Genomic DNA, 22,389 nt, shown 5'->3' with positions numbered 1-22,389 from the left:
TGTGTTCGTTTTGTAAAATATAGTTCCGGTCTGGTGTGGCACCCCAGCTAACGCACAACGTTGCCACAACGTTGCCACAACGTGGCGTGTTAGCAGGGACTGTCTGCGGCGCGCTGGTGTGTCCCGGGCTTTAGAGTAGAGAGACAGTTCAACTGTAAGTATGAACGGCAGAAACGGATATTGCCTTCCCTTTAAGTAGAGCGTCAGGGACAGCCTCCCTGGCTTACGGCCATACTAGCCTGAATACGCCCGATCTCGACCGATCTCGGAAGCCAGGCAGGCTCGGGCCTGGTCAGTACTTGGATGGGAGACCACCTGGGAATACCAGGTGCTTTAAGCTTTTGCACCTTTTACACACCAGAGGGCGACAAATCACGAGTCTTAACTTTGGATACACACAATTTCATCATTATTTCAGATTTTACTTCCCCAAATACACAGGCATACAATAGATCTTGTTCTCCAACGTAAACGGTCCCTAGTAACTAGGGTACATTCGTAAATTAATTGAGCATCATGGCTAGAAGTGACTCAATGTTGCCTAATCTTTCTCATCAAGAAATGACACAATTACAGCAACACAAAAAGGAACTCCACCGCACAAAGTTCAGTGCTCACAAGGAGACTCATTCAACACACACGGTTCCATTCCCATTCATGCAAAGCACGAAAGTGTAAAACTTGGGAACATACTTGAGAGCAAAGATCACATTCAATCTCATTCAAGGCACGGATGTGAATGCAACGGGATGAAATTACTGAAATGATGCCTGCCCTCGAACTGTGATGATGGACTACCCGACTCGCCAATAATATTGGGTTCTGGTGTATTGAAATACAGGAGCTGCTGGATTTGTGTGTTTTCTTACTCCCTCACCATAGTTTGTCAAATGTTTAAACAACTGAACTTATATTCAAGGTTTGTTTCTCTTCATATATTTTACTGGTTTACATTTGTCTCAGCAACCTGTTGAATGATTCTTCTGCTTTCAAAACAAAATGACAACAGGATGAATGCACACACTTGAAAATACAATACATGCAATGTTATGCATCATAGTGATGCAACCTCCTTTCAGTTTCATACTGCATGTCAATTGAAATCCTTACTGAAATGCACACCTTCTCAAGATTGCGCTTGACTGGCGTGTCAGGCACTCAATTACAGCTGTTTTATCAAGACAATGTGTTCGTTTTGTAAAATATAGTTCCGGTCTGCAGTGGCACCCCAGCTAACGCACAACGTTGCCACAACGTGGCGTGTTGGCAGGGACTGTCTGCGGCGCGCTGGTGTGGCCCGGGCTTTAGAGTAGAGAGACAGTTCAACTGTAAGTATGAACGGCAGAAACGGATATTGCCTTCCCTTTAAGTAGAGCGTCAGGGACAGCCTCCCTGGCTTACGGCCATACTAGCCTGAATACGCCCGATCTCGTCCGATCTTGGAAGCCAAGCAGGCTCAGGCCTGGTCGGTAGTTGGATGGTTGATCGCCTGAGAATACCAGGTGCTGTAAGCTTTTGCACCTTTTACACACCAGAGGGCGACAAATCACGAGTTTTAACTTTGGATACACGCAATTTCATCATTATTTCAGATTTTACTTCCCCAAATACACAGGCATACAATAGATCTTCTTCTCCAACGTAAACGGTCCCTAGTAACTAGGGTACATTCGTCAATAAATTGAGCATCATGGCTAGAAGTGACTAAATGTTGCCTAATCTTTCTCATCAAGAAATGACACAATTACAGCAACACAAAAAGGAACTCCACCGGACAAAGTTCAGTGCTCACAAGGAGCATCATTCAACACACACGGTTCCATTCCCATTCATGCAAAGCACGAAAGTGTAAAACTTGGGAACATACTTGAGAGCAAAGATCACATTCAATCTCATTCAAGGCACGGATGTGAATGCAACGGGATGAAATTACTGAAATGATGCCTGCCCTCGAACTGTGATGATGGACTACCCGACTTGCCAATAATATTGGGTTCTGGTGTATTGAAATACAGGAGCTGCTGGATTTGTGTGTTTTCTTACCCCCTCACCATAGTTTGTCAAATGTTTAAACAACTGAACTTATATTCAAGGTTTGTTTCTCTTCATATGTTTTACTGGTTTACATTTGTCTCAGCAACCTGTTGAATGATTCTTCTGCTTTCAAAACAAAATGACAACAGGATGAATGCACACACTTGAAAATACAATACATGCAATGTTATGCATCATAGTGATGCAACCTCCCTTCAGTTTCATACTGCATGTCAATTGAAATCCTTACTGAAATGCACACCTTCTCAAGATTGCGCTTGACTGGCGTGTCAGGCACTCAATTACAGCTGTTTTATCAAGACAATGTGTTCGTTTTGTAAAATATAGTTCCGGTCTGGTGTGGCACCCCAGCTAACACACAACGTTGCCACAACGTGGCGTGTTAGCAGGGACTGTCTGCGGCGCGCTGGTGTGTCCTGGGCTTTAGAGTAGAGAGACAGTTCAACTGTAAGTATGAACGGCAGAAACGGATATTGCCTTCCCTTTAAGTAGAGCGTCGTGGACAGCGTACCTGGCTTACGGCCATACTAGCCTGAATACGCCCGATCTCGTCCGATCTCGGAAGCCAAGCAGGCTCGGGCCTGGTCAGTACTTGGATGGGAGACCGCCTGGGAATACCAGGTGCTGTAAGCTTTTGCACCTTTTACACACCAGAGGGCGACAAATCACGAGTTTTAACTTTGGATACACACAATTTCATCGTTATTTCAGATTTTACTTCCCCAAATACACAGGCATACAATAGATCTTGTTCTCGAACGTAAACGGTCCCTAGTAACTAGGGTACATTCGTAACTAAATTGAGCATCATGGCTAGAAGTGACTAAATGTTGCCTAATCTTTCTCATCAAGAAATGACACAATTACAGCAACACAAAAAGGAACTCCACCGGACAAAGTTCAGTGCTCACAAGGAGCCTCATTCAACACACACGGTTCCATTCCCATTCATGCAAAGCACGAAAGTGTAAAACTTGGGAACATACTTGAGAGCAAAGATCACATTCAATCTCATTCAAGGCACGGATGTGAATGCAACGGGATGAAATTACTGAAATGATGCCTGCCCTCGAACTGTGATGATGGACTACCCGACTCGCCAATAATATTGGCTTCTGGTGTATTGAAATACAGGAGCTGCTGGATTTGTGTCATTTCTTACCCCCTCACCATAGTTTGTCAAATGTTTAAACAACTGAACTTATATTCAAGGTTTGTTTCTCTTCATATGTTTTACTGGTTTACATTTGTCTCAGCAACCTGTTGAATGATTCTTCTGCTTTCAAAACAAAATGACAACAGGATGAATGCACACACTTGAAAATACAATACATGCAATGTTATGCATCATAGTGATGCAACCTCCTTTCATTTTCATACTGCATGTCAATTGAAATCCTTACTGAAATGCACACCTTCTCAAGATTGCGCTTGACTGGCGTGTCAGGCACTCAATTACAGCTGTTTTATCAAGACAATGTGTTTTTTTTTGTAAAATATAGTTCCGGTCTGGTGTGGCACCCCAGCTAACGCACAACGTTGCCACAACGTGGCGTGTTAGCAGGGACTGTCTGCGGCGCGCTGGTGTGTCCCCGGCATGAGTGTAGAGAGACAGTTCAACTGTAAGTATGAGCGGCAGAAACGGATATTGCCTTCCCTTTAAGTAGAGCGTCAGGGACAGCCTCCCTGGCTTACTGCCATACTAGCCTGAATACGCCCGATCTCGTCCGATCTCGGAAGCTAAGCAGGCTCGGGCCTGGTCAGTACTTGGATGGGAGACCGCCTGGGAATACCAGGTGCTGTAAGCTTTTGCATCTTTTACACACCAGAGGGCGACAAATCACGAGTTTTAACTTTGGATACACGCAATTTCATCATTATTTCAGATTTTACTTCCCCAAATACACAGGCATACAATAGATCTTGTTCTCCAACGTAAACGGTCCCTAGTAACTAGGGTACATTCGTAAATAAATTGAGCATCATGGCTAGAAGTGACTAAATGTTGCCTAATCTTTCTCATCGAGAAATGACACAATTACAGCAACACAAAAAGGAACTCCACCGGACAAAGTTCAGTGCTCACAAGGAGCCTCATTCAAAACACACGGTTCCATTCCCATTCATGCAAAGCACGAAAGTGTAAAACTTGGGAACATACTTGAGAGCAAAGATCACATTCAATCTCATTCAAGGCACGGATGTGAATGCAACGGGATGAAATTACTGAAATGATGCCTGCCCTCGAACTGTGATGATGGACTACCCGACTCGCCAATAATATTGGGTTCTGGTGTATTGAAATACAGGAGCTGCTGGATTTGTGTGTTTTCTTACCCCCTCACCATAGTTTGTCAAATGTTTAAACAACTGAACTTATATTCAAGGTTTGTTTCTCTTCATATGTTTTACTGGTTTACATTTGTCTCAGCAACCTGTTGAATGATTCTTCTGCTTTCAAAACAAAATGACAACAGGATGAATGCACACACTTGAAAATACAATACATGCAATGTTATGCATCATAGTGATGCAACCTCCTTTCAGTTTCATACTGCATGTCAATTGAAATCCTTACTGAAATGCACACCTTCTCAAGATTGCGCTTGACTGGCGTGTCAGGCACTCAATTACAGCTGTTTTATCAAGACAATGTGTTCGTTTTGTAATATATAGTTCCGGTCTGGTGTGGCACCCCAGCTAACGCACAACGTTGCCACAACGCTGCCACAACGTGGCGTGTTAGCAGGGACTGTCTGCGGCGCGCTGGTGTGTCCAGGGCTTTAGAGTAGAGAGACAGTTCAACTGTAAGTATGAACGGCAGAAACGGATATTGCCTTCCCTTTAAGTAGAGCGTCAGGGACAGTCTCCCTGGCTTACGGCCATACTAGCCTGAATACGCCCGATCTCGTCTGATCTCGGAAGCTAAGCAGGCTCGGGCCTGGTCAGTACTTGGATGGGAGACCGCCTGGGAATACCAGGTGCTGTAAGCTTTTGCATCTTTTACACACCAGAGGGCGACAAATCACGAGTTTTAACTTTGGATACACGCAATTTCATCATTATTTCAGATTTGACTTCCCCAAATACTCAGGCATACAATAGATCTTGTTCTCCAATGTAAACGGTCCCTAGTAACTAGGGTACATTCGTAAATAAATTGAGCATCATGGCTAGAAGTGACTAAATGTTGCCTAATCTTTCTCATCGAGAAATGACACAATTACAGCAACACAAAAAGGAACTCCACCGGACAAAATTCAGTGCTCACAAGGAGCCTCATTCAACACACACGGTTCCATTCCCATTCATGCAAAGCACGAAAGTGTAAAACTTGGGAACATACTTGAGAGCAAAGATCACATTCAATCTCATTCAAGGCACGGATGTGAATGCAACGGGATGAAATTACTGAAATGATGCTTGCCCTCGAACTGTGATGATGGACTACCCGACTCGCCAATAATATTGGGTTCTGGTGTATTGAAATACAGGAGCTGCTGGATTTGTGTGTTTTCTTACCCCCTCACCATAGTTTGTCAAATGTTTAAACAACTGAACTTATATTCGAGGTTTGTTTCTCTTCATATGTTTTACTGGTTTACATTTGTCTCAGCAACCTGTTGAATGATTCTTCTGCTTTCAAAACAAAATGACAACAGGATGAATGCACACACTTGTAAATACAATACATGCAATGTTATGCATCATAGTGATGCAACCTCCTTTCAGTTTCATACTGCATGTCAATTGAAATCCTTACTGAAATGCACACCTTCTCAAGATTGCGCTTGACTGGCGTGTCAGGCACTCAATTACAGCTGTTTTATCAAGACAATGTGTTCGTTTTGTAATATATAGTTCCGGTCTGGTGTGGCACCCCAGCTAACGCACAACGTTGCCACAATGTTGCCACAACGTGGCGTGTTAGCAGGGACTGTCTGCGGCGTGCTGGTGTGTCCCGGGCTTTAGAGTAGAGAGACAGTTCAACTGTAAGTATGAACGGCAGAAACGGATATTGCCTTCCCTTTAAGTAGAGCGTCAGGGACAGCATTCCTGTCTTACGGCCATACTAGCCTGAATACGCCCGATCTCGGAAGCTAAGCAGGCTCGGGCCTGGTCAGTACTTGGATGGGAGACCGCCTGGGAATACCAGGTGCTGTAAGCTTTTGCATCTTTTACACACCAGAGGGCGACAAATCACGAGTTTTAACTTTGGATACACGCAATTTCATCATTATTTCAGATTTGACTTCCCCAAATACACAGGCATACAATAGATCTTGTTCTCCAACGTAAACGGTCCCTAGTAACTAGGGTACATTCGTAAATAAATTGAGCATCATGGCTAGAAGTGACTAAATGTTGCCTAATCTTTCTCATCGAGAAATGACACAATTACAGCAACACAAAAAGGAACTCCACCGGACAAAGTTCAGTGCTCACAAGGAGCCTCATTCAACACACACGGTTCCATTCCCATTCATGCAAAGCACGAAAGTGTAAAACTTGGGAACATACTTGAGAGCAAAGATCACATTCAATCTCATTCAAGGCACGGATGTGAATGCAACGGGATGAAATTACTGAAATGATGCCTGCCCTCGAACTGTGATGTTGGACTACCCGACTCGCCAATAATATTGGGTTCTGGTGTATTGAAATACAGGAGCAGCTGGATTTGTGTGTTTTCTTACCCCCTCACCATAGTTTGTCAAATGTTTAAACAACTGAACTTATATTCAAGGTTTGTTTCTCTTCATATGTTTTACTGGTTTACATTTGTCTCAGCAACCTGTTGAATGATTCTTCTGCTTTCAAAACAAAATGACAACAGGATGAATGCACACACTTGAAAATACAATACATGCAATGTTATGCATCATAGTGATGCAACCTCCTTTCAGTTTCATACTGCATGTCAATTGAAATCCTTACTGAAATGCACACCTTCTCAAGATTGCGCTTGACTGGCGTGTCAGGCACTCAATTACAGCTGTATTATCAAGACAATGTGTTCGTTTTGTAATATATAGTTCCGGTCTGGTGTGGCACCCCAGCTAACGCACAACGTTGCCACAACGTTTCGTGTTAGCAGGGACTGTCTGCGGCGCGCTGGTGTGTCCCGGACTTTAGAGTAGAGAGACAGTTCAACTGCAAGTATGAGCGGCAGAAACGGATATTGCCTTCCCTTTAAGTAGAGCGTCAGGGACAGCCTCCCTGGCTTACGGCCATGCTAGCCTGAATACGCCCGATCTCGTCCGATCTCGGAAGCTAAGCAGGCTTGGGCCTCGTCAGTACTTGGATGGGAGACCGCCTGGGAATACCAGTTGCTGTAAGCTTTTGCACCTTTTACAAACCAGAGGGCGACAAATCACGAGTTTTAACTTTGGATACACGCAATTTCATCATTATTTCAGATTTTACATCCCCAAGTACACAGGCATACAATAGATCTTGTTCTCCAACGTAAACGGTCCCTAGTAACTAGGGTACATTCGTCAATAAATTGAGCATCATGGCTAGAAGTGACTAAATGTTGCCTAATCTTTCTCATCAAGAAATGACACAATTACAGCAACAAAAAAGGAACTCCACCGGACAAAGTTCAGTGCTCACAAGGAGCATCATTCAACACACACGGTTCCATTCCCATTCATGCAAAGCACGAAAGTGTAAAACTTGGGAACGTACTTGAGAGTAATGATAACATTCAATCTCATTCAAGGCACGGATGTGAATGCAACGGGATGAAATTACTGAAATGATGCCTGCCCTCGAACTGTGATGATGGACTACCCGACTCGCCAATAATATTGGGTTCTGGTGTATTGAAATACAGGAGCTGCTGGATTTGTGTGTTTTCTTACCCCCTCACCATAGTTTGTCAAATGTTTAAACAACTGAACTTATATTCAAGGTTTGTTTCTCTTCATATGTTTTACTGGTTTACATTTGTCTCAGCAACCTGTTGAATGATTCTTCTGCTTTCAAAACAAAATGACAACAGGATGAATGCACACACTTGAAAATACAATACATGCAATGTTATGCATCATAGTGATGCAACCTCCTTTCAGTTTCATACTGCATGTCAATTGAAATCCTTACTGAAATGCACACCTTCTCAAGATTGCGCTTGACTGGCGTGTCAGGCACTCAATTACAGCTGTATTATCAAGACAATGTGTTCGTTTTGTAATATATAGTTCCGGTCTGGTGTGGCACCCCAGCTAACGCACAACGTTGCCACAACGTTTCGTGTTAGCAGGGACTGTCTGCGGCGCGCTGGTGTGTCCCGGACTTTAGAGTAGAGAGACAGTTCAACTGCAAGTATGAGCGGCAGAAACGGATATTGCCTTCCCTTTAAGTAGAGCGTCAGGGACAGCCTCCCTGGCTTACGGCCATACTAACCTGAATACGCCTGATCTCGTCCGATCTCGGAAGCTAAGCAGGCTCGGGCCTGGTCAGTACTTGGATGTGAGACCGCCTGGGAATACCAGGTGCTGTAAGCTTTTGCATCTTTTACACACCAGAGGGCGACAAATCACGAGTTTTAACTTTGGATACACGCAATTTCATCATTATTTCAGATTTGACTTCCCCAAATACACAGGCATACAATAGATCTTGTTCTCCAACGTAAACGGTCCCTAGTAACTAGGGTACATTCGTAAATAAATTGAGCATCATGGCTAGAAGTGACTAAATGTTGCCTAATCTTTCTCATCGAGAAATGACACAATTACAGCAACAAAAAAGGAACTCCACCGGACAAAGTTCAGTGCTCACAAGGAGCATCATTCAACACACACGGTTCCATTCCCATTCATGCAAAGCACGAAAGTGTAAAACTTGGGAACGTACTTGAGAGTAATGATAACATTCAATCTCATTCAAGGCACGGATGTGAATGCAACGGGATGAAATTACTGAAATGATGCCTGCCCTCGAACTGTGATGATGGACTACCCGACTCGCCAATAATATTGGGTTCTGGTGTATTGAAATACAGGAGCTGCTGGATTTGTGTGTTTTCTTACCCCCTCACCATAGTTTGTCAAATGTTTAAACAACTGAACTTATATTCAAGGTTTGTTTCTCTTCATATGTTTTACTGGTTTACATTTGTCTCAGCAACCTGTTGAATGATTCTTCTGCTTTCAAAACAAAATGACAACAGGATGAATGCACACACTTGAAAATACAATACATGCAATGTTATGCATCATAGTGATGCAACCTCCTTTCAGTTTCATACTGCATGTCAATTGAAATCCTTACTGAAATGCACACCTTCTCAAGATTGCGCTTGACTGGCGTGTCAGGCACTCAATTACAGCTGTTTTATCAAGCCAATGTGTTCGTTTTGTAAAATATAGTTCCGGTCTGGTGTGGCACCCCAGCTAACGCACAACGTTGCCACAACGTTGCCACAACGTGGCGTGTTAGCAGGGACTGTCTGCGGCGCGCTGGTGTGTCCCGGGCTTTAGAGTAGAGAGACAGTTCAACTGTAAGTATGAACGGCAGAAACGGATATTGCCTTCCCTTTAAGTAGAGCGTCAGGGACAGCCTCACTGGCTTGCGGCCATACTAGCCTGAATACGCCCGATCTCGTCCGATCTCGGAAGCTAAGCAGGCTCGGGCCTGGTCAGTACTTGCATGGGAGACCGCCTGGGAATACCAGGTGCTGTAAGCTTTTGCATCTTTTACACACCAGAGGGCGACAAATCACGAGTTTTAACTTTGGATACACGCAATTTCATCATTATTTCAGATTTTACTTCCCCAAATACACAGGCATACAATAGATCTTGTTCTCCAACGTAAACGGTCCCTAGTAACTAGGGTACATTCGTAAATAAATTGAGCATCATGGCTAGAAGTGACTAAATGTTGCCTAATCTTTCTCATCGAGAAATGACACAATTACAGCAACACAAAAAGGAACTCCACCGGACAAAGTTCAGTGCTCACAAGGAGCCTCATTCAACACACACGGTTCCATTCCCATTCATGCAAAGCACGAAAGTGTAAAACTTGGGAACATACTTGAGAGCAAAGATCACATTCAATCTCATTCAAGGCACGGATGTGAATGCAACGGGATGAAATTACTGAAATGATGCCTGCCCTCGAACTGTGATGATGGACTACCCGACTCGCCAATAATATTGGGTTCTGGTGTATTGAAATACAGGAGCTGCTGGATTTGTGTGTTTTCTTACCCCCTCACCATAGTTTGTCAAATGTTTAAACAACTGAACTTATATTCAAGGTTTGTTTCTCTTCATATGTTTTACTGGTTTACATTTGTCTCAGCAACCTGTTGAATGATTCTTCTGCTTTCAAAACAAAATGACAACAGGATGAATGCACACACTTGAAAATACAATACATGCAATGTTATGCATCATAGTGATGCAACCTCCTTTCAGTTTCATACTGCATGTCAATTGAAATCCTTACTGAAATGCACACCTTCTCAAGATTGCGCTTGACTGGCGTGTCAGGCACTCAATTACAGCTGTTTTATCAAGACAATGTGTTCGTTTTGTAATATATAGTTCCGGTCTGGTGTGGCACCCCAGCTAACGCACAACGTTGCCACAATGTTGCCACAACGTGGCGTGTTAGCAGGGACTGTCTGCGGTGCGCTGCTGTGTCCCGGGCTTTAGAGTAGAGAGACAGTTCAACTGTAAGTATGAACGGCAGAAACGGATATTGCCTTCCCTTTAAGTAGAGCATCAGGGACAGCCTCCCTGGCTTACGGCCATACTAGCCTGAATACGCCCGATCTCGTCCGATCTCGGAAGCCAAGCAGGCTCGGGCCTGGTCGGTACTTGGATGGGAGACCGCCTGGGAATACCAGGTGCTGTAAGCTTTTGCACCTTTTACACACCAGAGGGCGACAAATCACGAGTTTTAACTTTTGATACACACAATTTCATCATTATTTCAGATTTGACTTCCCCAAATACACAGGCATACAATAGATCTTGTTCTCCAACGTAAACGGTCCCTAGTAACTAGGGTACATTCGTAAATAAATTGAGCATCATGGCTAGAAGTGACTAAATGTTGCCTAATCTTTCTCATCAAGAAATGACACAATTACAGCAACACAAAAAGGAACTCCACCGGACAAAGTTCAGTGCTCACAAGGAGCCTCATTCAACACACACGGTTCCATTCCCATTCATGCAAAGCACTAAAGTGTAAAACTTGGGAACATACTTGAGAGCAAAGATCACATTCAATCTCATTCAAGGCACGGATGTGAATGCAACGGGATGAAATTACTGAAATGATGCCTGCCCTCGAACTGTGATGATGGACTACCCGACTCACCAATAATATTGGCTTCTGGTGTATTGAAGTACAGGAGCTGCTGGATTTGTGTGTTTTCTTACCCCCTCACCATAGTTTGTCAAATGTTTAAACAACTGAACTTATATTCAAGGTTTGTTTCTCTTCATATGTTTTACTGGTTTACATTTGTCTCAGCAACCTGTTGAATGATTCTTCTGCTTTCAAAACAAAATGACAACAGGATGAATGCACACACTTGAAAATACAATACATGCAATGTTATGCATCATAGTGATGCAACCTCCTTTCAGTTTCATACTGCATGTCAATTGAAATCCTTACTGAAATGTACACCTTCTCAAGATTGCGCTTGACTGGCGTGTCAGGCACTCAATTACAGCTGTTTTATCAAGACAATGTGTTCGTTTTGTAAAATATAGTTCCGGTCTGGTGTGGCACCCCAGCTAACGCACAACGTTGCCACAACGTTGCCACAACGTGGCGTGTTAGCAGGGACTGTCTGCGGCGCGCTGGTGTGTCCCGGGCTTTAGAGTAGAGAGACAGTTCAACTGTAAGTATGATCGGCAGAAACGGATATTGCCTTCCCTTTAAGTAGAGCGTCAGGGACAGCCTCCCTGGCTTACGGCCATACTAGCCTGAATACGCCCGATCTCGACCGATCTCGGAAGCCAGGCAGGCTCGGGCCTGGTCAGTACTTGGATGGGAGACCGCCTGGGAATACCAGGTGCTGTAAGCTTTTGCACCTTTTACACACCAGAGGGCGACAAATCACGAGTTTTAACTTTGGATACACACAATTTCATCATTATTTCAGATTTTACTTCCCCAAATACACAGGCATACAATAGATCTTGTTCTCCAACGTAAACGGTCCCTAGTAACTAGGGTACATTCGTAAATTAATTGAGCATCATGGCTAGAAGTGACTCAATGTTGCCTAATCTTTCTCATCAAGAAATGACACAATTACAGCAACACAAAAAGGAACTCCACCGCACAAAGTTCAGTGCTCACAAGGAGACTCATTCAACACACACGGTTCCATTCCCATTCATGCAAAGCACGAAAGTGTAAAACTTGGGAACATACTTGAGAGCAAAGATCACATTCAATCTCATTCAAGGCACGGATGTGAATGCAACGGGATGAAATTACTGAAATGATGCCTGCCCTCGAACTGTGATGATGGACTACCCGACTCGCCAATAATATTGGGTTCTGGTGTATTGAAATACAGGAGCTGCTGGATTTGTGTGTTTTCTTACCCCCTCACCATAGTTTGTCAAATGTTTAAACAACTGAACTTATATTCAAGGTTTGTTTCTCTTCATATGTTTTACTGGTTTACATTTGTCTCAGAAACCTGTTGAATGATTCTTCTGCTTTCAAAACAAAATGACAACAGGATGAATGCACACACTTGAAAATACAATACATGCAATGTTATGCATCATAGTGATGCAACCTCCTTTCAGTTTCATACTGCATGTCAATTGAAATCCTTACTGAAATGCACACCTTCTCAAGATTGCGCTTGACTGGCGTGTCAGGCTCTCGATTACAGCTGTTTTATCAAGACAATGTGTTCGTTTTGTAAAATATAGTTCCGGTCTGGTGTGGCACCCCAGCTAACGCACAACGTTGCCACAACGTGGCGTGTTAGCAGGGACTGTCTGCGGCGCGCTGGTGTGTCCCGGGCTTTAGAGTAGAGAGACAGTTCAACTGTAAGTATGAACGGCAGAAACGGATATTGCCTTCCCTTTAAGTAGAGCGTCAGGAACAGCCTCCCTGGCTTATGGCCATACTAGCCTGAATACGCCCGATCTCGTCCGATCTCGGAAGCCAAGCAGGCTCGGGCCTGGTCAGTACTTGGATGGGAGACCGCCTGGGAATACCAGGTGCTGTAAGCTTTTGCACACCAGAGGGCGACAAATCACGAGTTTTAACTTTGGATACACGCAATTTCATCATTATTTCAGATTTGACTTCCCCAAATACACAGGCATACAATAGATCTTGTTCTCCAACGTAAACGGTCCCTAGTAACTAGGGTACATTCGTAAATAAATTGAGCATCATGGCTAGAAGTGACTAAATGTTGCCTAATCTTTCTCATCGAGAAATGACACAATTACAGCAACACAAAAAGGAACTCCACCGGACAAAGTTCAGTGCTCACAAGGAGCCTCATTCAACACACACGGTTCCATTCCCATTCATGCAAAGCACGAAAGTGTAAAACTTGGGAACATACTTGAGAGCAAAGATCACATTCAATCTCATTCAAGGCACGGATGTGAATGCAACGGGATGAAATTACTGAAATGATGCCTGCCCTCGAACTGTGATGATGGACTACCCGACTCGCCAATAATATTGGGTTCTGGTGTATTGAAATACAGGAGCTGCTGGATTTGTGTGTTTTCTTACCCCCTCACCATAGTTTGTCAAATGTTTAAACAACTGAACTTATATTCAAGGTTTGTTTCTCTTCATATGTTTTACTGGTTTACATTTGTCTCAGCAACCTGTTGAATGATTCTTCTGCTTTCAAAACAAAATGACAACAGGATGAATGCACACACTTGAAAATACAATACATGCAATGTTATGCATCATAGTGATGCAACCTCCTTTCAGTTTCATACTGCATGTCAATTGAAATCCTTACTGAAATGCACACCTTCTCAAGATTGCGCTTGACTGGCGTGTCAGGCACTCAATTACAGCTGTTTTATCAAGACAATGTGTTCGTTTTGTAATATATAGTTCCGGTCTGGTGTGGCACCCCAGCTAACGCACAACGTTGCCACAATGTTGCCACAACGTGGCGTGTTAGCAGGGACTGTCTGCGGCGCGCTGGTGTGTCCCGGGCTTTAGAGTAGAGAGACAGTTCAACTGTAAGTATGAACGGCAGAAACGGATATTGCCTTCCCTTTAAGTAGAGCGTCAGGGACAGCCTCCCTGGCTTACAGCCATACTAGCCTGAATACGCCCGATCTCGTCCGATCTCGGAAGCCAAGCAGGCTCGGGCCTGGTCAGTACTTGGATGGTAGACCGCCTGGAAATACCAGGTGCTGTAAGCTTTTGCACCTTTTACACACCAGAGGGCGACAAATCACGAGTCTTAACTTTTGATACACACAATTTCATCATTATTTCAGATTTGACTTCCCCAAATACACAGGCATACAATAGATCTTGTTCTCCAACGTAAACGGTCCCTAGTAACTAGGGTACATTCGTAAATAAATTGAGCATCATGGCTAGAAGTGACTAAATGTTGCCTAATCTTTCTCATCGAGAAATGACACAATTACAGCAACACAAAAAGGAACTCCACCGGACAAAGTTCAGTGCTCACAAGGAGCCTCATTCAACACACACGGTTCCATTCCCATTCATGCAAAGCACAAAAGTGTAAAACTTGGGAACATACTTGAGAGCAAAGATCACATTCAATCTCATTCAAGGCACGGATGTGAATGCAACGGGATGAAATTACTGAAATGATGCCTGCCCTCGAACTGTGATGATGGACTACCCGACTCGCCAATAATATTGGGTTCCGGTGTATTGAAATACAGGAGCTGCTGGATTTGTGTGTTTTCTTACCCCCTCACCATAGTTTGTCAATTGTTTAAACAACTGAACTTATATTCAAGGTTTGTTTCTCTTCATATGTTTTACTGGTTTACATTTGTCTCAGCAACCTGTTGAATGATTCTTGTGCTTTCATAACAAAATGACAACAGGATGAATGCACACACTTGAAAATACAATACATGCAATGTTATGCATCATAGTGATGCAACCTCCTTTCAGTTTCATACTGCATGTCAATTGAAATCCTTACTGAAATGCACACCATCTCAAGATTGCGCTTGACTGGCAAGTCAGGCACTCAATTACAGCTGTTTTATCAAGACAATGTGTTCGTTTTGTAAAATATAGTTCCGGTCTGGTGTGGCACCCCAGCTAACGCACAACGTTGCCACAACGTTGCCACAACGTGGCGTGTTAGCAGGGACTGTCTGCAGCGCGCTGGTGTGTCCCGGGCTTTAGAGTAGAGAGACAGTTCAACTGTAAGTATGAACGGCAGAAACGGATATTGCCTTCCCTTTAAGTAGAGCGTCAGGGACAGCCTCCCTGGCTTACGGCCATACTAGCCTGAATACGCCCGATCTCGTCCGATCTCGGAAGCCAAGCAGGCTCGGGTCTGGTCAGTACTTGGATGGGAGACCGCCTGGGAATACCAGGTGCTGTAAGCTTCTGCACCTTTTTCACACCAGAGGGCGACAAATCACGAGTTTTAACTTTGGATACACACAATTTCATCATTATTTCAGATTTTACTTTCCCAAATACACAGGCATACAATAGATCTTGTTCTCCAACGTAAACGGTCCCTAGTAACTAGGGTACATTCGTAAATAAATTGAGCATCATGGCTAGAAGTGACTAAATGTTGCCTAATCTTTCTCATCGAGTAATGACACAATTACAGCAACACAAAAAGGAACTCCACCGGACAAAGTTCAGTGCTCACAAGGAGCCTCATTCAACACACACGGTTCCATTCCCATTCATGCAAAGCACGAAAGTGTAAAACTTGGGAACATACTTGAGAGCAAAGATCACATTCAATCTCATTCAAGGCACGGATGTGAATGCAACGGGATGAAATTACTGAAATGATGCCTGCCCTCGAGCTGTGATGATGGACTACCCGACTCGCCAATAATATTGGGTTCTGGTGTATTGAAATACAGGAGCTGCTGGATTTGTGTGTTTTATTACCCCCTCACCATAGTTTGTCAAATGTTTAAACAACTGAACTTATATTCAAGGTTTGTTTCTCTTCATATGTTTTACTGGTTTACATTTGTCTCAGCAACCTGTTGAATGATTCTTCTGCTTTCAAAACAAAATGACAACAGGATGAATGCACACACTTGAAAATACAATACATGCAATGTTATGCATCATAGTGATGCAACCTCCTTTCAGTTTCATACTGCATGTCAATTGAAATCCTTACTGAAATGCACACCTTCTCAAGATTGCGCTTGACTGGCGTGTCAGGCACTCAATTACAGCTGTTTTATCAAGACAATGTGTTTTTTTTTGTAAAATATAGTTCCGGTCTGGTGTGGCACCCCAGCTAACGCACAACGTTGCCACAACATGGCGTGTTAGCAGGGACTGTCTGCGGCGCGCTGCTGTGTCCCGGGCTTTAGAGTAGAGAGACAGTTCAACTGTAAGTATGAACGGCAGAAACGGATATTGCCTTCCCTTTAAGTAGAGCATCAGGGACAGCCTCCCTGGCTTACGGCCATACTAGCCTGAATACGCCCGATCTCGTCCGATCTCGGAAACCAAGCAGGCTCGGGCCTGGTCGGTACTTGGATGGGGGACCGCCTGGGAATACCAGGTGCTGTAAGCTTTTGCACCTTTTACACACCAGAGGGCGACAAATCACGAGTTTTAACTTTGGATACACACAATTTCATCATTATTTCAGATTTTACTTCCCCAAATACACAGGCATACAATAGATCTTGTTCTCCAACGTAAACGGTCCCTAGTAACTAGGGTACATTCGTAAATAAATTGAGCATCATGGCTAGAAGTGACTAAATGTTGCCTAATCTTTCTCATCAAGAAATGACACAATTACAGCAACACAAAAAGGAACTCCACCGGACAAAGTTCAGTGCTCACAAGGAGCCTCATTCAACACACACGGTTCCATTCCCATTCATGCAAAGCACGAAAGTGTAAAACTTGGGAACATACTTGAGAGCAAAGATCACATTCAATCTCATTCAAGGCACGGATGTGAATGCAACGGGATGAAATTACTGAAATGATGCCTGCCCTCGAACTGTGATGATGGACTACCCGACTCACCAATAATATTGGCTTCTGGTGTATTGAAGTACAGGAGCTGCTGGATTTGTGTGTTTTCTTACCCCCTCACCATAGTTTGTCAAATGTTTAAACAACTGAACTTATATTCAAGGTTTGTTTCTCTTCATATGTTTTACTGGTTTACATTTGTCTCAGCAACCTGTTGAATGATTCTTCTGCTTTCAAAACAAAATGACAACAGGATGAATGCACACACTTGAAAATACAATACATGCAATGTTATGCATCATAGTGATGCAACCTCCTTTCAGTTTCATACTGCATGTCAATTGAAATCCTTACTGAAATGTACACCTTCTCAAGATTGCGCTTGACTGGCGTGTCAGGCACTCAATTACAGCTGTTTTATCAAGACAATGTGTTCGTTTTGTAAAATATAGTTCCGGTCTGGTGTGGCACCCCAGCTAACGCACAACGTTGCCACAACGTTGCCACAACGTGGCGTGTTAGCAGGGACTGTCTTTTCTTCGCCGGTGTGTCCCGGACTTTAGAGTAGAGAGACAGTTCAACTGCAAGTATGAGCGGCAGAAACGGATATTGCCTTCCCTTTAAGTAGTGCGTCAGGGACAGCCTCTCTGGCTTACGGCCATACTAGCCTGAATACGCCCGATCTCGTCCGATCTCAGAAGCTAAGCAGGCTCTGGCCTGGTTAGTACTTGGATGGGAGACTGCCTGGGAATACCAGGTGCTGTAAGCTTTTGCATCTTTTACACACCAGAGGGCGACAAATCACGAGTTTTAACTTTGGATACACGCAATTTCATCATTATTTCAGATTTTACTTCCCCAAATACACAGGCATACAATAGATCTTGTTCTCCAACGTAAACGGTCCCTAGTAACTAGCGTACATTCGTAAATAAATTGAGCATCATGGCTAGAAGTGACTAAATGTTGCCTAATCTTTCTCATCAAGAAATGACACAATTACAGCAACACAAAAAGGAACTCCACTGGACAAAGTTCAGTGCTCACAAGGAGCTTCATTCAACACACACGGTTCCATTCCCATTCATGCAAAGCATGAAAGTGTAAAACTTGGAAATATACTTGAGAGTAAAGATCACATTCAATCTCATTCAAGGCACGGATGTGAATGCAACGGGATGAAATTACTGAAATGATGCCTGCCCTCGAACTGTGATGATGGACTGCCCGACTCGCCAATAATATTGGGTTTTGGTGTATTGAAATACAGGAGCTGCTGGATTTGTGTGTTTTCTTACCCCCTCACCATAGTTTGTCAAATGTTTAAACAACTGAACTTATATTCAAGGTTTGTTTCTCTTCATATGTTTTACTGGTTAAATTTGTCTCAGCAACCTGTTGAATGATTCTTCTGCTTTCAAATTAAAATGACAACAGGATGAATGCACACACATGAAAATACAATACATGCAATGTTATGCATCATAGTGATGCAACCTCCTTTCAGTTTCATACTGCATGTCAATTGAAATCCTTACTGAAATGCACACCTTCTCAAGATTGCGCTTGACTGGCGTGTCAGGCACTCAATTACAGCTGTTTTATCAAGACAATGTGTTCGTTTTGTAAAATATAGTTCCGGTCTGGTGTGGCACCCCAGCTAACGCACAACGTTGCCACAACGTTTCGTGTTAGCAGGGACTGTCTACGGCGCGCTGGTGTGTCCCGGACTTTAGAGTAGAGAGACAGTTCAACTGCAAGTATGAGCGGCAGAAACGGATATTGCCTTCCCTTTAAGTAGAGCGTCAGGGACAGCCTCCCTGGCTTACGGCCATACTAGCCTGAATACGCCCGGTCTCGTCCGATCTCGGAAGCTAAGCAGGCTCGGGCCTGGTCAGTACTTGAATGGGAGACCGCCTGGGAATACCAGGTGCTGTAAGCTTTTGCACACCAGAGGGCGACAAATCACGAGTTTTAACTTTGGATACACGCAATTTCATCATTATTTCAGATTTGACTTCCCCAAATACACAGGCATACAATAGATCTTGTTCTCCAACGTAAACGGTCCCTAGTAACTAGGGTACATTCGTAAATAAATTGAGCATCATGGCTAGAAGTGACTAAATGTTGCCTAATCTTTCTCATCGAGAAATGACACAATTACAGCAACACAAAAAGGAACTCCACCGGACAAAGTTCAGTGCTCACAAGGAGCCTCATTCAACACACACGGTTCCATTCCCATTCATGCAAAGCACGAAAGTGTAAAACTTGGGAACATACTTGAGAGCAAAGATCACATTCAATCTCATTCAAGGCACGGATGTGAATGCAACGGGATGAAATTACTGAAATGATGCCTGCCCTCGAACTGTGATGATGGACTACCCGACTCGCCAATAATATTGGCTTCTGGTGTATTGAAATACAGGAGCTGCTGGATTTGTGTCATTTCTTACCCCCTCACCATAGTTTGTCAAATGTTTAAACAACTGAACTTATATTCAAGGTTTGTTTCTCTTCATATGTTTTACTGGTTTACATTTGTCTCAGCAACCTGTTGAATGATTCTTCTGCTTTCAAAACAAAATGACAACAGGATGAATGCACACACTTGAAAATACAATACATGCAATGTTATGCATCATAGTGATGCAACCTCCTTTCAGTTTCATACTGCATGTCAATTGAAATCCTTACTGAAATGCACACCTTCTCAAGATTGCGCTTGAATGGCGTGTCAGGCACTCAATTACAGCTGTTTTATCAAGACAATGTGTTCGTTTTGTAATACATAGGTCTGGTGTGGCACCCCAGCTAACGCACAACGTTGCCACAACGTTTCGTGTTAGCAGGGACTGTCTGCGGCGTGCTGGTGTGTCCCGGACTTTAGAGTAGAGAGACAGTTCAACTGTAAGTATGAGCGGCAGAAACGGATATTGCCTTCCCTTTAAGTAGAGCGTCAGGGACAGCCTCCCTGGCTTACGGCCATACTAGCCTGAATACGCCCGATCTCGTCCGATCTCGGAAACTAAGCAGGCTCGGGCCTGGTCAGTACTTGGATGGGAGACCGCCTGGGAATACCAGGTGCTGTAAGCTTTTGCATCTTTTACACACCAGAGGGCGACAAATCACGAGTTTTAACTTTGGATACACGCAATTTCATCATTATTTCAGATTTGACTTCCCCAAATACACAGGCATACAATAGATCTTGTTCTCCAATGTAAACGGTCCCTAGTAACTAGGGTACATTCGTAAATAAATTGAGCATCATGGCTAGAAGTGACTAAATGTTGCCTAATCTTTCTCATCGAGAAATGACACAATTACAGCAACACAAAAAGGAACTCCACCGGACAAAGTTCAGTGCGCACAAGGAGCCTCATTCAACACACACGGTTCCATTCCCATTCATGCAAAGCACGAAAGTGTAAAACTTGGGAACATACTTGAGAGCAAAGATCACATTCAATCTCATTCAAGGCACGGATGTGAATGCAACGGGATGAAATTACTGAAATGATGCCTGCCCTCGAACTGTGATGATGGACTACCCGACTCGCCAATAATATTGGGTTCTGGTGTATTGAAATACAGGAGCTGCTGGATTTGTGTGTTTTCTTACCCCCTCACCATAGTTTGTCAAATGTTTAAACAACTGAACTTATATTCAAGGTTTGTTTCTCTTCATATGTTTTACTGGTTTACATTTGTCTCAGCAACCTGTTGAATGATTCTTCTGCTTTCAAAACAAAATGACAACAGGATGAATGCACACACTTGTAAAAACAATACATGCAATGTTATGCATCATAGTGATGCAACCTCCTTTCAGTTTCATACTGCATGTCAATTGAAATCCTTACTGAAATGCACACCTTCTCAAGATTGCGCTTGACTGGCGTGTCAGGCACTCAATTACAGCTGTTTTATCAAGACAATGTGTTCGTTTTGTAATATATAGTTCCGGTCTGGTGTGGCACCCCAGCTAACGCACAACGTTGCCACAATGTTGCCACAACGTGGCGTGTTAGCAGGGACTGTCTGCGGCGCGCTGGTGTGTCCCGGGCTTTAGAGTAGAGAGACAGTTCAACTGTAAGTATGAACGGCAGAAACGGATATTGCCTTCCCTTTAAGTAGAGCGTCAGGGACAGCATTCCTAGCTTACGGCCATACTAGCCTGAATACGCCCGATCTCGTCCGATCTCGGAAGCTAAGCAGGCTCGGGCCTGGTCAGTACTTGGATGGGAGACCGCCTGGGAATACCAGGTGCTGTAAGCTTTTGCATCTTTTACACACCAGAGGGCGACATATCACGAGTTTTAACTTTGGATACACGCAATTTCATCATTATTTCAGATTTGACTTCCCCAAATACACAGGCATACAATAGATCTTGTTCTCCAATGTAAACGGTCCCTAGTAACTAGGGTACATTCATAAATAAATTGAGCATCATGGCTAGAAGTGACTAAATGTTGCCTAATCTTTCTCATCGAGAAATGACAGAATTACAGCAACACAAAAAGGAACTCCACCGGACAAAGTTCAGTGCTCACAAGGAGCCTCATTCAACACACACGGTTCCATTCCCATTCATGCAAAGCACGAAAGTGTAAAACTTGGGAACATACTTGAGAGCAAAGATCACATTCAATCTCATTCAAGGCACGGATGTGAATGCAACAAGATGAAATTACTGAAATGATGCCTGCCCTCGAACTGTGATGATGGACTACCCGACTCGCCAATAATATTGGGTTCTGGTGTATTGAAATACAGGAGCTGCTGGATTTGTGTGTTTTCTTACCCCCTCACCATAGTTTGTCAAATGTTTAAACAACTGAACTTATATTCAAGGTTTGTTTCTCTTCATATGTTTTACTGGTTTACATTTGTCTCAGCAACCTGTTGAATGATTCTTCTGCTTTCAAAACAAAATGACAACAGGATGAATGCACACACTTGAAAATACAATACATGCAATGTTATGCATCATAGTGATGCAACCTCCTTTCAGTTTCATACTGCATGTCAATTGAAATCCTTACTGAAATGCACACCTTCTCAAGATTGCGCTTGAATGGCGTGTCAGGCACTCAATTACAGCTGTTTTATCAAGACAATGTGTTC

At 43.5% G+C, this 22,389-nt stretch overlaps 18 non-coding genes and 1 pseudogene across 18 annotated transcripts; all 19 read left to right on the top strand.

Annotated features, from left to right (window-relative positions):
- Positions 1-221: 221 nt before the first annotated feature.
- LOC136736860 (5S ribosomal RNA) lies at positions 222-340 on the top strand. Its single transcript, XR_010811898.1, has one exon. It is a non-coding gene; the product is annotated as a 5S ribosomal RNA (ribosomal RNA).
- Positions 341-1,395: 1,055 nt separating this feature from the next.
- Positions 1,396-1,514, top strand: LOC136736886 (5S ribosomal RNA). The gene has a single exon (XR_010811905.1). It is a non-coding gene; the product is annotated as a 5S ribosomal RNA (ribosomal RNA).
- A 1,055-nt stretch (positions 1,515-2,569) lies between these two features.
- LOC136737188 (5S ribosomal RNA) lies at positions 2,570-2,688 on the top strand. The gene has a single exon (XR_010812155.1). It is a non-coding gene; the product is annotated as a 5S ribosomal RNA (ribosomal RNA).
- A 1,056-nt stretch (positions 2,689-3,744) lies between these two features.
- Positions 3,745-3,863, top strand: LOC136737287 (5S ribosomal RNA). The gene has a single exon (XR_010812252.1). It is a non-coding gene; the product is annotated as a 5S ribosomal RNA (ribosomal RNA).
- Positions 3,864-4,929: 1,066 nt separating this feature from the next.
- Positions 4,930-5,048, top strand: LOC136737105 (5S ribosomal RNA). Its single transcript, XR_010812078.1, has one exon. It is a non-coding gene; the product is annotated as a 5S ribosomal RNA (ribosomal RNA).
- Positions 5,049-6,114: 1,066 nt separating this feature from the next.
- Positions 6,115-6,223, top strand: LOC136736913 (uncharacterized; annotated as a pseudogene).
- Positions 6,224-7,278: 1,055 nt separating this feature from the next.
- Positions 7,279-7,397, top strand: LOC136736826 (5S ribosomal RNA). Its single transcript, XR_010811875.1, has one exon. It is a non-coding gene; the product is annotated as a 5S ribosomal RNA (ribosomal RNA).
- Positions 7,398-8,451: 1,054 nt separating this feature from the next.
- Positions 8,452-8,570, top strand: LOC136736815 (5S ribosomal RNA). Its single transcript, XR_010811865.1, has one exon. It is a non-coding gene; the product is annotated as a 5S ribosomal RNA (ribosomal RNA).
- A 1,065-nt stretch (positions 8,571-9,635) lies between these two features.
- LOC136737360 (5S ribosomal RNA) lies at positions 9,636-9,754 on the top strand. Its single transcript, XR_010812323.1, has one exon. It is a non-coding gene; the product is annotated as a 5S ribosomal RNA (ribosomal RNA).
- A 1,066-nt stretch (positions 9,755-10,820) lies between these two features.
- LOC136737379 (5S ribosomal RNA) lies at positions 10,821-10,939 on the top strand. The gene has a single exon (XR_010812341.1). It is a non-coding gene; the product is annotated as a 5S ribosomal RNA (ribosomal RNA).
- A 1,066-nt stretch (positions 10,940-12,005) lies between these two features.
- Positions 12,006-12,124, top strand: LOC136736790 (5S ribosomal RNA). The gene has a single exon (XR_010811843.1). It is a non-coding gene; the product is annotated as a 5S ribosomal RNA (ribosomal RNA).
- A 1,055-nt stretch (positions 12,125-13,179) lies between these two features.
- LOC136737316 (5S ribosomal RNA) lies at positions 13,180-13,298 on the top strand. Its single transcript, XR_010812280.1, has one exon. It is a non-coding gene; the product is annotated as a 5S ribosomal RNA (ribosomal RNA).
- Positions 13,299-14,355: 1,057 nt separating this feature from the next.
- Positions 14,356-14,474, top strand: LOC136736765 (5S ribosomal RNA). The gene has a single exon (XR_010811820.1). It is a non-coding gene; the product is annotated as a 5S ribosomal RNA (ribosomal RNA).
- A 1,066-nt stretch (positions 14,475-15,540) lies between these two features.
- LOC136737422 (5S ribosomal RNA) lies at positions 15,541-15,659 on the top strand. Its single transcript, XR_010812383.1, has one exon. It is a non-coding gene; the product is annotated as a 5S ribosomal RNA (ribosomal RNA).
- A 1,056-nt stretch (positions 15,660-16,715) lies between these two features.
- Positions 16,716-16,834, top strand: LOC136736775 (5S ribosomal RNA). Its single transcript, XR_010811829.1, has one exon. It is a non-coding gene; the product is annotated as a 5S ribosomal RNA (ribosomal RNA).
- Positions 16,835-17,900: 1,066 nt separating this feature from the next.
- Positions 17,901-18,019, top strand: LOC136736710 (5S ribosomal RNA). The gene has a single exon (XR_010811767.1). It is a non-coding gene; the product is annotated as a 5S ribosomal RNA (ribosomal RNA).
- A 1,054-nt stretch (positions 18,020-19,073) lies between these two features.
- On the top strand, positions 19,074-19,192 carry LOC136737357 (5S ribosomal RNA). The gene has a single exon (XR_010812319.1). It is a non-coding gene; the product is annotated as a 5S ribosomal RNA (ribosomal RNA).
- Positions 19,193-20,233: 1,041 nt separating this feature from the next.
- LOC136737338 (5S ribosomal RNA) lies at positions 20,234-20,352 on the top strand. Its single transcript, XR_010812301.1, has one exon. It is a non-coding gene; the product is annotated as a 5S ribosomal RNA (ribosomal RNA).
- A 1,066-nt stretch (positions 20,353-21,418) lies between these two features.
- Positions 21,419-21,537, top strand: LOC136736983 (5S ribosomal RNA). The gene has a single exon (XR_010811961.1). It is a non-coding gene; the product is annotated as a 5S ribosomal RNA (ribosomal RNA).
- Positions 21,538-22,389: the final 852 nt, after the last annotated feature.

Source organism: Amia ocellicauda, unplaced genomic scaffold (genome assembly GCF_036373705.1).
Source record: "Amia ocellicauda isolate fAmiCal2 unplaced genomic scaffold, fAmiCal2.hap1 HAP1_SCAFFOLD_47, whole genome shotgun sequence".
Lineage (NCBI taxonomy): Eukaryota > Metazoa > Chordata > Actinopteri > Amiiformes > Amiidae > Amia > Amia ocellicauda.
The sequence above is the reverse complement of the archived record's forward strand: the minus strand, read 5'-3'. Positions and strand labels throughout refer to the sequence as shown.